We start from the raw sequence: 12,785 nt of genomic DNA, 5'->3' as shown, positions 1-12,785 counted from the left end.
AGATTGTCATCGTCATGCCACGGTGATGGCTCACAATTTCTCCGGATACGATGGACAGTTTCTTCTCAGATACTATACGGAACAAGGAACCGAGCGTCCTAAAGTGACTTTGAACGGAGCCAAAATCATTTTCATGCAAGTGGGACAAGTACAGTTTAAAGATTCGATGAGCTATTTGGCCATGCCTTTGAGTCGAATGCCTAAAACTTTTGGAATGACAGAAATGGCTAAAGGGTACTTTCCACACTTTTTCAATACGGAAGCCAATCAACACGCCGTTCTACCCCATTTGCCCGAGGCTCACTATTACGACCCCGACAACATGCGTACCGAACAACGAGAAGCTTTCTACGCTTGGTACCAGGCTCACGCCTCGGACCCTTTCGACTTTCAGGAAGAAATGCTAAAGTATTGTCGTTCCGACGTGGACATTTTACGACGTTGCTGTGGAAAATTTCGAGAACTGTTCATGGAACACGGAGGGGTCGATCCTTTGAAAGAAGCTTGCACAATTGCCAAAGCGTGTTCCTTAGTGTACCGACAACGATTCATGCCTGAAAACACCGTAGCTGTCATCAGCCCTCAAACGACCCACTTTGTCAAGCGTCAATACTCGGTCAAAGCCCTACGTTGGTTACGTTTCTTGTGCGACAAGGAAGACAAATGGATTCAGCATGCCCGCAACGGAGGGGGTGAAAAGACCATCGGAACGTATTCGGTCGATGGCTGGGACTTAGAAAACCCCAAGATCGTGTACGAGTTTAACGGTTGCTTATTTCACGGATGTCCCGTCTGTTACCCTGATCGTAGCACTAAAAATCAGTTTTTGCAACGAACCATGGAAGACTTGTACCAGGACACTTGTCAGCGACGCCTAAAGTTAGAACAGCAAGGATACCAAGTGGTGGAAATGTGGGAACACGAGTACGATCACCGTATGAAAACCGATCCCGAGTTTAAACGTCTCGTGGAAAGTTACAAGCTGATGGACCCGCTGAACCCGAGGGATAGTTTGTACGGAGGAAGGACCAATGCCACCTGTTTGCTGTACCAAGCCGACGAAGAGAAAGGAGAAGAAATCAAATACTTGGACGTGTGTTCGCTGTATCCTTACGTGTGCAAATATTGTCGCTTTCCTGTAGGGCACCCGCAATTGCTGACGGAACACATCGACCTGAAAAACATTCGACAATACGAAGGCTTGATCAAGCGTAAAGTTTTGCCTTCCACGAACCTATACCATCCCGTCTTACCTCACCATTGTCAAGGCAAACTGATGTTTCCCTTGTGCCGTACTTGTGCCGAAACGTGCAACCAAGATCAGCCTTGCCATCACAGCCAGGAAGAACGTGCCTTGACGGGAACCTGGGTCAGCGTAGAATTGTTCAAAGCTCTGGACATGGGATACCAACTGTTAGAAGTGTACGAAATTTGCCACTTTCCCAAGACACAACAGTACCACAAGGGTGACCCTACTCAGAAAGGCATTTTCGCCGACTACGTGGATGCCTTTTTGAAACTGAAACAAGAAGCCAGCGGCTATCCGTCCTGGTGTCACACTCCCGAAGACCAAATACAATTCAAAGAGAAATACTATGAACAAGAAGGCATCTCTTTAGACCACATCGAGAAAAACGAAGGCAGGCGATCGTTTGCCAAAGTGATGTTAAATTGCTTGTGGGGTAAAATGGCACAACGACCGTGTTTACCCAAGACGGAATATTTGACAGAACCTTCCCGCTACTTCCAGATGATTCACGACAAAACCAAATACATGAAACACGTGGACGTCGTTCGAGAGGATTTGATCTTGGTCAATTACGAAGAAGATCTGGACTTTGTACAAGACGACCCTTTTGGAAATGTCATCATTGCGGCTTACGTGACAGCCCATGCTCGCTTAAAATTGTACGAAGCTTTAGAACTGTTAGGGGAACGCGTCCTGTACTTTGACACGGACAGTTGCATTTACATCCATCACCCGATTCAACATGACCCTGACATCGAAGGAGACCGTTTAGGAGCCTGGACAGACGAGCATCCCGACGACAAGATTCTAACTTTCGTCAGTGGCGGTCCCAAAAATTACGGCTACGAATACCGTGACAAACAAGGAGAAGTGCACACAACGTGCAAAGTGAAAGGACTGACTCTGAATCATCGTACCAGTCGAGTGGTCAACTTTGGGGTATTGAAAGAAGCCTTGCAATCGGGAGAGGATGGAAACTATAAAGTGACCACTCACCAACCGAACAAGATTGTACGTTTACCCACTCACCACATCGTCAGTCGGCCCCTGGAAAAAGTCTATCAAATCGTGTACCAGAAGCGAGTAGACTTCCCAATCATTTCACCTTACCGTATGGACACGTTGGTATAAAACATTGGTTGTAAGAGGATAGTTACCCCACCAGAAAGATGACTTCGCCACAGCAAGAATCGAGTGAGAAACCCGATGAGAACTCCAAGTTCAAACCCTACAATTTTCCAGTCTTCTTACCTGACTATTGTGATTGTGCCCGTCGATTGGACACGTTTCAGAAATGGCCTACGGATAGGGAAGGATTACCTTCTTCGCATGTTTTAGCTAGAACAGGATTTGTCTACTTGGGACCTGAGTCAGGATTGGGATACGAGGTACAGTGTTTCGCTTGCGGACTGAAGTTACGAATGGATCTATGTATCTATAAAGATTCAGCTATTCTGGAACATACTCGATGGTGTCCGCACTGCCCTTACCTTTCTATGGCCTTTCCACCCATCACACTACGGTACAATGTTGACGGTACCTTAGAGACGGTACCTTCCAGAACAAGACATAAAAAACGTAAAAAAGGAAAGAGGTACAAGCTGGAGACTGCATTGCGACTAGTATAAAAAGGGCGCTATGGTCAAGATCGATAGTTCATTGTGACTACCAAGACCGAGCGAACAAGATGAATACTTTCAGAGAAACACAGAACAATTTGTTTAGAAAGGCACAATTCAAGTGTGAGGCTTCGGAAGTGGAATGCGATTGTGAGCCTTGCGATGGGTACGATGCTGTACCTTGTGACCTTAGCTATGCCGTAAAGCATCATGGGAACTTTAGTGTCCCTACCCCTATCATGGAAAGGGGTGCTGTGCGTGTCAAACCTGAGGGATGCGAAAGTGATGCCGCTCGTCCTCTTGGACACTTTACTGGGCTTCGTTTTAAAGGGGAATGTTTACCTTCACGTCTACCCCCCTACGGATGTCATCCAGCCCTGAGCAAACTCCTCCCCATGTCACTCAACTCTCATCGAAACGAACCTGTGAAAGACGAATATTCGTTCCCTGTGCGTTTGTCGGAATACTGCGACTTTGAAAATCGTCTTCAATCGTTCAAAGGAAAATGGCCTAAGTATCTGGGAGGACCGACCCACGAAGAATTAGCCAGAGCCGGATTTTTCTACTTGGGCGAAGGAGATAAAGTCAAGTGCTTCAGTTGCGGTGTGTCACTTCACCACTGGGAACCGCAAGATTCGGCCTACGTAGAACATGCTCGATGGTCACCGAATTGTCATTACTTACCCTTAGTAGGACCGAGACATTGAAGTAACTTACCATGTCGTTGACGAAGAAGAAACCAGATTGGTTAGGAATCAAATGTTGGACATCACCGAGACCAGTATTTAAACTTCATTTCAAAAACGATATTGAATCATTACCTAAAGAACTGCAAGAGAAGATTTACAAAGAAGTTTGGCAGGGGTTTGCCAGAGTGAAATCTCAATGGGTCACTGTTGAACTTTTGTGTCGAGAAATTCATAAGAGGAAAGTGAAAAAAGTCAACCAGTGTGTTAGATTTCTTTGGGTCAAGGGTGCATTCATCCTATTATATCGCTTTAGACCGTTTACATCAAAAGAGTTCAGTGACATTCTTGGACGTTACCCTGAATGGCAGTGGTCAGAAATTACTCACTATGTGGATTACTTTTGCTCTCTATGAGAAGATTGTGAATTGTACGGACTGACTTATTCATGAATACTTTACAAGAGAACATTCGTGCTTTGCCTGTGGAATTGAGAGAAAGGATTTACCGAGAGCTGGTCAAAATACAAGTGAAACGTAAAGAACAATTGCATCCGTTACGTCACCAGATCTTTAACCACTGGTACCTGAATGGTATAAGAGAACTGATTCGTCAGAAATTCTTTCAATGGTCAGACATTGTTCAAAACTTTGAGGTCGCCAATGATGTACATGTTCATCATTTTGGTTACTTCGAGATTCACTTACTGCAACGTATTGAGGAAGACGAGGTAAAGGATTACCAACATTTGTTACGTGGAATCTGCTTAGCGGAAGACGAAACTTCTAAACGAACTCTGACGTTTCGGTTACAGTATGTAACATTTAAATTCCCTACTGGAGAACGAAGATCTCTGGCTAGAAAGTACGTGTATTGCATTCGAAAAAAAGAGAATATAAAAACAGGCTGCCATGCCACGACTTATGTCACATGTCATTGAACAGATTCCGTGGAAGGAACTCAATGACCATATTCAAACCGTGGATCATTACCATCAATTATTACAAGAATTTTATCCATTCAATTTGGGACGACAAGTGGTGTGTGTCTTAGTGACTTGTTTATTGGGATTTCGTTTACCAGCCGATTCTTTGTGGACTCTTTACGATCAGTACTTACCACCTCAATGGCCTTAAATGGTCACGAAAAACTCCTTTTGCTCAAAGCCTTGCGTTTTCATCTGGATACTTCTCGACCTCAACAGGAAAAAAAGATTCGTCAACTTTTAGCTACCCAAGACGTGTATGACGATGTGTGTGTAGCTTGTGACTTACATCCCCATTGGACAGATGTCCGTGCCTGGAAAGAATGGGGTTTTGAGGCTTGGACCCAAGAAGTGGCCCAGTATGCACGAGAGTTGTTCAAGGAAAAAAGTTACTTTTCAACCCGTGTTAGTGACGGTGCCAGAAGAACCCGTCACCCAGGACAGGACTGTCGTGGACAGGCCTGAAAGACCCTTTCGGGAGGACACTTGTGTGACCTTACCCCCTACTATAGAACTGGTTAGAACATTACCCAAAACATGTGGTTGTACAGACACTTGTTTTTATTTCACGTTCATGGTTATCATGTGCCTTTTATTCTTGTACTTAAGCCTTTGGCTTTTATGTATTTTTGTCTTTCGTATTCATGTTTGAAAAAAAAACATTCAATAAACGTGTTCTGAAAAAGTATATAAACTCTTGTCTTGTTTGTTTTTCGTGTCACAAGTGGCATTTCTCACACAATGGCTACCTCTGCTGTCTCTGCTCCCTCTTCCTCTACTGTCAAAATCATCGACGAACACTTAGATCGTGCCAGTTGGGAGGCTTTGTATCTTCGCCATCCCTTTAACATGCTCATTGCTGGACCTAGCGGTTCAGGCAAAACCGAATTCGTCAAACGTTTGATCGAACATAAACATCATTTGATCGATCGGCCATCTCAGCGGATCGTGTGGTGTTACAAAGAGTGGCAATCTTCGTACAACCTCTTGCGAGAAAGTCAAGGCGATTCCATCGTGTTTGTGGAAGGCATTCCTAAAGAAGACGATGGCATCGTCTCTGACTCCCGTCAAACCCATTTGGTTATTTTCGACGACATGTTAGGAGAAGACGAAGAAGAAATTAAATTGTGGTTCACCCGCAAAGGGCATCACCGTAATGCCAGTGTCGTTTACATCACCCAAAATTTGTTTCAACAAAGTAAAGCCCATCGCACCATCAGTCTCAATGCGCATTACGTGGTCTTGTTTAAAAGCCCTCGAGATAAATCGCAAGTGCAAGTCTTAGCCAAACAGTTAGGGACGCCTTGGCTGACTCAGGCGTACGACGATGCCACTCAAACGCCACACGCCTATTTACTCGTCGATTTGAAACCTACGACTCCCGAGGATTTGCGATTTCGTACCCACTTGTTTCACCACTGGTGCCAAGACGGAGGACCTGTCCTGTACACGTCTCCGTCCTCGACTTCATTTCACTCCCCATAAAAAAAAATCTATAAAAACCTCTGACCCTTTTTCGTCTGTCTCACACCGTGTGAACATGACGTCCCTTCAGTCGCATCTTCCCGTCAAATTGATTCGTGCCTTGTATGGCATCAGTCGAGAAAAAAATCCACAAACACGAGCTCGTGTCTTAGAAGCTGGTCTCAAAGAAGTCTTACGATGGTTCACGGTGACGGCACGTCAAATACTTCAAGGAATCATTCAGATTCCTCATCAAACCAAACGCTTTTTCGATCGAAACAAAGTCGCTTTGGTCCAACTGGCCGATCCTCGCATCGACACTCAAACCAAAAAACAAATCATTTTGAAACCTGGAGGGAGCGGTACTCTTGGAGGGGTCATCATTCTTAAGATGGGATCCTAATGCCCCCAAAGTTATACCCAAGACAAAAGTCCAACGAAGCCCCAAGAAGAAAAAGAAAAAGACCAGGTCCCCAAGGAGAACTTCTCCAGTGGCAGGACCCTCCTCTTACCAGACACCACCCCGGAAAAATAAAAGAAGCCCCCAGAAAAAGAAACAGAAAAAAGTCCCCAGAAAAAGAAAAGTCCACAGAAGAAAACTAGTCGCAAGAGAGGCACTTCGGCCAGGACGCAACCTTACACTCGCAAACCACGACCTGAAACAGCGGTGACTGTGTCTCCGGCAGCCTCACGTTTATCCACTTCTCCGTTAATGACACCCAGAACTGAAGAGTACTTGGAGACGTTGATCACACCAAGAACTTCTCCGTTGATGACCCCCAAAAGAACTTCCCCAGTGGCAGGACCCTCCAATTTAGTGGCAGTGGCTGCAGCTCACAAAGTACCTTCTCCCAAAATCAAAGTCCATGAAAGATCGGGCATGTTACAAAGTTTACTGGATTTGTCCAAGCAAGAACTGGCTCGATTTAGTCCGTTACGTACCCCTGCACGACGTGTCATGCCTGTCCTCAAACTGATACGACGTAAAGACAATCAGTGGCGACGCGTTCCAGTATAAAAAAGGCCTGTGACCGAGGTAGGGTATCAGTGGTTTTTTTTGGTGCTCCTGAAGACTCAAAGATGTCACCCTCCAGAAAACCCCAAGGAAAGAAAAGGAAAGGACTGCCACCACGTTTAGCTAAATATGGGGACATGTTATCTGTCCTGTCCAAAGCTTCTCCACTCCTACGAAAAAAACTCATTCAAACGGCCTCCAAAGAGGTCATCGATACCGTGTGCGAATGTTGTTTGAACGTTTTGAAAGGCACGATCCCTTTGTCCAAACACCAGAAACAATGCTTAGGCAAACATCGTCACGTTCTTCGCCAAATGGTTCAAAAGAAAATTCCCATTCGTCAAAAAAAGAAGATGTTGGTCCAACGTGGAGGCATTTTGCCTCTCTTGTTAGGCCCCATACTGAAAGGAGTCTTGGGAACCATGTTGGGAGGACTGGTGGGAGCAAGATAAAAAGACCCTCGGAAGTCCCAAGATCTCAGAATCGACCGCTGACAACTCCATGGAAGGACGAAAACTAGCTTTAGTGCCTCACAAACGATGGATGGAATACCGTCGGTGGCAAGAACAACGCACCCCGCATTCACCTCCCAATCCCAATTTGAGCGAGATGTCCCAGTTACAACACGAATTGCAGTCCTTGATGGATCGCCAAGATTTGTCCGAAACAGAAAAATTGCAAAAGTACGGTCAACTCTTGCAACGACTGCAACTCTTTCACCAGAAAGCTTTAGACGAAACAGCTCTACCCACTCTGAAAGATTTTAAGACCTTGATGAAAAGTCCAGCACCATCACCAGTACCAGTACCAGTACCACCAGTACCAGTGACCAAGACAGAAAAAGGAGAAGAAGAAGAAGGGTTTCAAACTCCACCAGAAAAAGTACGCAAGTTAACAACACCACCTACCTCCAAAATTGGATGGATTAAAAAGATGATGGCCACCCCTTCTTCATCACAAGAGAAAAAGAAAGTGAAGACAGAAGTGAAACAAGAACCGATATCCCCCGCTCAGACATCCTCCTCTTCAACACCTATTGCCGGTCGCACACGCAAAGCATTGCAATCCAAGAAAATACCCAAGAGAAAAAGAGTAGCATCCTCCAAGAGTGGGTGCCTTATTAACACTCAAACACAAGAAATGGAAAAAGTCTTAGCCAGCATTTACTACGATCCCTCCCATCCTGCAGGTCACGCAGGAGTTCAAAAATTGTATCGTGCTGCCAAAACGCGACTGAAAAGTCTCCGTTTACCTCAAGTGCAACGATGGTTACAAGAACAAGCTACCTACACTTTACACAAACCCATTCGACGCAAGTTTGCCAGAAGTCGCACCCGAGTGGAAGGCATCGATCATCAATGGCAAGCCGATTTAGCCGATGTCTCTCATTTGGCCAGCTACAATCGTGGCTACAAATATTTGTTTTATGTCATCGACGTCTTTTCCAAATTTGCCTGGGTCGTGCCCTTGACTTCCAAATCGAGCAGCGAGTTAGTGCGAGCCCTGCAACGGGTGTTGAAACAAAGCGGTCGTCACCCTCTTCGATGGCAAACAGACAAAGGCACCGAATTTCTGAACCAAGCTTTTCAAAAAGAATTAAAGAAACGTGACATTCATTTTTTTACCACCGAGAATCCCGAAACCAAAGCCAGCATCGTGGAACGTTTTCAACGCACTTTGAAAGAACGCATGTGGAAATATTTTACGCATCACCACACTCTGAAGTACATCGACATCTTACCGCACCTGGTGCAAACGTACAACCAATCTTACCATCGAAGCATCGGACGTGCCCCGCAAGACGTGACTCCCGACAACGAAGTGTTGGTGTTTGAGCGCCTGTTCGGTACGTCCCCGACGAGGGCTGTCCCCAAGAAAAGTGGAGAGTTGACCGTAGGAGATTGGGTGCGCATTGGCAAAACCAAACGCACTTTCGACAAAGGTTACTTACCTAACTGGACGACCGAATTGTTTCGCGTCACTGGACGAGTGCATGGGCGTCATCCTGCCGTCTATAAATTGGAAGACATGAACGGAGAAGTACTCAAAGGAACGTTTTATTTGCCCGACTTACAACGTGTCACCAAAAAAGAAGACGACGTGTACGACATCGAAAGCATTCTCGAACGCAGAACCCGTAAAGTGGGCAAACGACGTGTCAAAGAAGTCAAAGTACGTTGGAAAGGATATCCACCCAGTTTTGATTCTTGGATCGACGCTTCGCAAGTCATCGACTATAAAAAGAAGTGACCATCATGCCCTTTCACACATCAGACGCAGCTACTTCGACCACTCCTCCTTCACCCAGTTCTTCTGTGCAAGATTTACAAAAACAACCCTTGTGGGTGTGGTGTGGAGAACGTGTGCCTAAAACGCAAATCGTCTTTTTCTGCCAAATCTTCGTGGTGTATTGTGTCATCGGGGCAGCCATTGCCAATTTGAGTTTGCAACAAGGAGACAAACAATTGTGGACCATTTTATTGAGCAGTTGCATCGGTTACCTGCTTCCCAATCCCTACCTGAAATTCTCCTCGAACGGGAACCACGGGAACCTTGTGTCCAGTGCTAGTGTCAGTCACCACTCCAACAACAATCACAACCAGAACCCCATTTTGGGCGGAGACACGCCTCTGACGTCCACTAACCCCTCCGACAGCCACAGAACTCTGGAATTTTACTTAACCTTACCCAGTGACAGTTCCATGGAGGTGTTTCCCAACAACACGTTGTGCTGTTACACGGCCAAATTACCTCAAGCCATCCCCTTAGATCACGAAGCCCATTGGGAAGTGGCTTTAGTAGAAATAATTTACCCTACACAAATCAAAAACATCACTGAAAAGCAAAACTTTTTTGAGGTGGAAATCCTGAATGCCCAATTGGAGGAAGAAATCAACAAAATCGGGTTTTCAGGGGACACAAGACCAGCCAGCAATCCAGCCTTCAGTATCCACACCTTGAAAATTCAGGTAGGATTTTATTTTAGTGGCCAACATTTGGTGGACACTATTGCGGACAGGTTCAACTTAGCCTTTGGCAAAGCCCTGAACAAACAAAGTAAACGTGTCACCCTGGACTACCATAAAGTGGCTCGTCGCTTATTGATGAAATTTCCGGATACCCAAACGTTGTCTTTAGGTTCAATGGTAGTTTGTTTGAAATTTTGGGTGGACATCCAACAATGGTCACAAACAATTGGAGCCCCAAGATCAACAGTAATATGGATTTTTACAGAGCTTTTGGAAAACCGGTAGAACTGAACCAAGGACTGAATTTGATGTTTGTGTACTCCGATGTGGTGGAGTACAACGTGGTGGGACACACCTCCGTACCGTTACTGCGTGTCATTCCTTTCAAAGTGGATAGTACCACAACCAGTGACCAGGAAGGTGGAAACACCTATCACGTCCACCGGGAATTTGTACATCCTCATTATTTGCCCGTCAGCAAGTCTTATTTGGACACGGTCATCATTGTTATAAAAGGAGATCTGGGACAAAATATTCCATTCACCAAAGGAAAAGTCACGGTGAAACTCCATTTTCGAAAACGGTTTTCTCACGATTCGTAAGTCATGTATCCAGTGTACCGAGGGGTTGCACGACAGCGAGGACACGGTTTAGGAGATATGTTAAAATCGGCCTTTCGTTCGGTGGCCCCAGTGTTGAAACCGATGGTGACACGCGGATTGCACGCCTTGAAAGATGCGGCACTGACGCAAGGCAAAGAATTTCTCCAAAATGTCATCATCGACAAACAAAACCCTAAAGAAGCCTTCATGAGGGCTGGCAAAAATGTCTTGCTGCAAACGGGTAAAGACATTTTAGGCCGACGAGACACACCTATAAATGCCCTGCACGCTACCGAATCAGGCATTCAGCAAGGACAAGGCAGAAAGGGACGACGAAGAAAACACCCTTTCACCAGACTTCAAGCTAGAAAGGCTAAGAAAAGAAAAACCGTTCGAGACTTAGACGTTTTCGATTATTGAGACACAGAAAAAAATGATGCACCGAGAGTCATGTGCTTGTTTCAAGACGGAACTGGATATGTTTGCCATGCCCCCCACCATGATGACCATGCAAGTATCCCAGTGGGTGGAATTTCACCCGGTCTCCTCATTAACCGATTCCGCTCCCATCGAGTTTGAAATCAAAGGACAGCCCGAAGATTACATCGATCTGAATAGCAGTTACCTATACTTAAAAGTGAAAGTGATCGAACCACCCAACGCTGACCTAGCCGATGATGATGTAGTAGCTCCCGTCAATAATTTCATGCATTCCTTGTTTAGCGAAGTGGACTTGTACTTGAATAACAAACTGGTCAGCAGCAGCATGGATACTTACCCTTATCGAGCCTACCTGGAAAATCTCTTGACGTACGGAAAAGAAGCCAAGAACACTCATCTGGATGCTTGCGTGGTATGGAAACCTGACCAAGCGACTAGGTTCAACAGCATTACAGTTGCTGGGGATGCTCAAAATTTATCGGGATTTGTAGAACGACGAACGAAAATTGCTAGAAGTCGTGTTTTAGAACTAACGGATCGCTTGCATCTAGACATGTGGTTGCAAGAGAAGTATTTGCTGAACGGGGTGGATATCCGCCTGAGACTGAATCGCAGCAGTGCCGCTTTCCATTTGATGGCTGCTCATGATGCCACTTACAAAACAAAATCGAAGAAGCCAGACTCCACGTGCGACGTGTGGAAGTGTTGCCTAAAGTAGGTAACGACATCAGTCAGACGTTGAGCAGAACGAACGCCAAGTATCCGATCCGACGCGTGGAAGTGAAAACCTTCACCATTCCTGCTGGACAGCGATCCATGATCGAAGATCATCTGTTCCAAGGACAGTTACCCAAGCGTTTGATTGTTGGTATCGTCAAGAATTCAGCCTTCAACGGAGCCTACAACGAAAATCTTTTCAACTTTCATCATTACAGTGTGTCCAAAATCGAAGTCAGTCGTGATGGCAAGACCTTGTGTACCCGACCTTTCGAGCCTAACTTTGGTGCAGCAGCGAAAAATTATTTGAGATCGTACTTGTCCCTGTACGAAGCTACCGGACAGTTAGGAACCAACACCAGTCACGGCATTACGTACGACGATTATGCAGGAGGCTATGCTTTGTGGGCTTTCGATTTCACTCCAGACCAAGGCAGCGACGAGGGACATTTCCACCCTATAAAATCTGGCCAGATTCGTGTGGAAATTCAGTTTGCGAGTCCACTACCCCCAGAGAACACAGTGAACGTCATCCTGTATGCAGAATTTGATAATACCATAGAAATCAACAGTTTGAGAGAAGTCATCCTAGACTATTAGAAGCCATGGAAGACTGTTATCCCTCTTTACCTAGTGAAGAAACTTTGGACATGAAATGTGAGGAGACTGTGGAAGAAGTGATCATGATGAAGTCAAGATGGCCAGAACAAGAAGCCCATTTAGTCTCCTGTTTTGCCAAACACTTGGTCGAAAAAATGACGGAATTGATCAAGAAAAATTGCTATGGATGTCAAAACGATCATCCCAGTCAAATTCAACACGATAAATGCCTGATGTTGAGTCAAGAAGAAAAATTGGACGAGTATCTGGACGAAGCTTGGAGTCTCATCTCGGACAAAGACGTGTTGCACCAGTGGTATAAAGACTTGCTTGAACATTCTTGTCCACCATTAACCACTCAAGAGATCCATCGTATCGAAGCTCTCCTGAATCAGAGTGAGGAGACGAAACGAAGAAACGGCTATTTGTCAGACATTT

This window comes from Sinohyriopsis cumingii, chromosome 2 (genome assembly GCF_028554795.1).
Source record: "Sinohyriopsis cumingii isolate HCF-2022 chromosome 2, ASM2855479v2, whole genome shotgun sequence".
Taxonomy (NCBI): Eukaryota; Metazoa; Mollusca; class Bivalvia; order Unionida; family Unionidae; genus Sinohyriopsis; species Sinohyriopsis cumingii.
Note: the sequence above shows the minus strand (reverse complement) of the source record.